We start from the raw sequence: 1,465 nt of genomic DNA, 5'->3' as shown, positions 1-1,465 counted from the left end.
TGCTTAGCTTCAGCAAATGCTCCAATGTGAGTCAATGAGTTGGCAAGAAGATGATGACTAGAGAAGAGAGGGAGGGAAGTAGAGAAAGAGGGATGGAGAGTGAGGGAAAGAGAGAGGGGGAAGGGAAGGAGGAGGCAAAACAAGGAGAAAAGGATAAGATAAGATGTACATGTACATGTATCTTATCATTACTAACATTGTGGCTACAGTAATTGATTGACTTCCATGAAACCTAATGAACAGATACAAGAACAAACATAGCCAGCCTTAATTCTCTTGAATTGTATATACTAGCTCACTTGTTTTGTAATCTAAGAGCACTTTCCAGATATGCCTGACTTTCTTCATAATGACCAGCATTACTCAGTAGTAAACCAATGTAAAACTACTCAATGAAATTAAAATAAATAATAACAGTTATGATACAAAATTTACAATACTTTTAAACAATACATGTACATGTGTATGATGAAACAAGAGAACTTGATAAAACAATACTTACATCAACATTAGACATTTCAGGATGATCCTCACCATGTCTTAACATTATTAGATACCTAACTCTATACAATAATCTCAACGCCACAACAATCCTCTAAGCCCCACACCAATACTAAGCCAAATGGAACTATATAAAGAAAAAAATCAGTGGTGGGCTTAGTCGTTGAAATTATCATGATCATGGTTTCCCACAGGATTTTGACATAATGCTCTCAGTGAATTTTTAAAGTTGTTCCAAATGTTGATAAAATATATCACAATGTATTTTCCCAAAATTTAATCAAACATTGCAAAGGTAAAATTTTTATTAAATTTTGTGATACATATAGAAGTTCTAATACTGTGTAAAAATTTTAAGCAGACTCTAATCAAAATTTGGATTTTTATAAATTTTAAAACTTGCTTTAAAATTGGATCAAAGACATGGTACATGGTATTTGGCCAGAATTTGCCAAAAACAACTAAGGAGAAAATTCTCTGTGTTTATAATTTTCTGATCACATGTCCATATGTTGTACAGAAAGTTGTAGCTCATTCTGATCAAAATCAGATTTTCATTAATTTTTAAATTTTGCTAAAAAAGGGGCCAATACCAAAGAATTTGGTTTTTGACCAAATTTTGCCAAAAATTGCTCAAAGAGACATGTTTCTGATACATATACATGTCCTAATGATGTATCAAAGTTTGAGCTCATTCCGATCAAATTTGGATTTTTTATGAATTTCAAGGCTTGTCAGCTCTTAAAGCATGCCTTTTAGCTCACTTAGCATGCATTGTGGGGAACTAATAGTGCGATAAATTTATAATAAATATTGTGTGTGTGGCCAGTTATTAATAACTAACATAGGCTGATATAGAGCTGCAGTGGTCCACTCCTAGCAGTCTCTCATACATAATGACAGTTTTGTGCTGATATGATATTGCCTGAAGATGAAAAAAGAGAGAGATAAAATGTAGCAAGTC

At 32.8% G+C, this 1,465-nt stretch overlaps 1 long non-coding RNA gene across 1 annotated transcript; it reads right to left on the bottom strand.

Moving 5' to 3' along the window:
* On the bottom strand, positions 1 to 1,439 carry LOC109590584 (uncharacterized). Its single transcript, XR_002189399.1, has 5 exons — positions 1,346 to 1,439; positions 503 to 628; positions 300 to 385; positions 197 to 232; positions 1 to 57 (listed from the first exon to the last, which is right to left on the bottom strand). It is a non-coding gene; the product is annotated as an uncharacterized LOC109590584 (long non-coding RNA).
* Positions 1,440 to 1,465: the final 26 nt, after the last annotated feature.

Source organism: Amphimedon queenslandica, unplaced genomic scaffold (genome assembly GCF_000090795.2).
Source record: "Amphimedon queenslandica unplaced genomic scaffold, v1.1 AMPQUscaffold_9821, whole genome shotgun sequence".
Lineage (NCBI taxonomy): Eukaryota > Metazoa > Porifera > Demospongiae > Haplosclerida > Niphatidae > Amphimedon > Amphimedon queenslandica.
The sequence above is the reverse complement of the archived record's forward strand: the minus strand, read 5'-3'. Positions and strand labels throughout refer to the sequence as shown.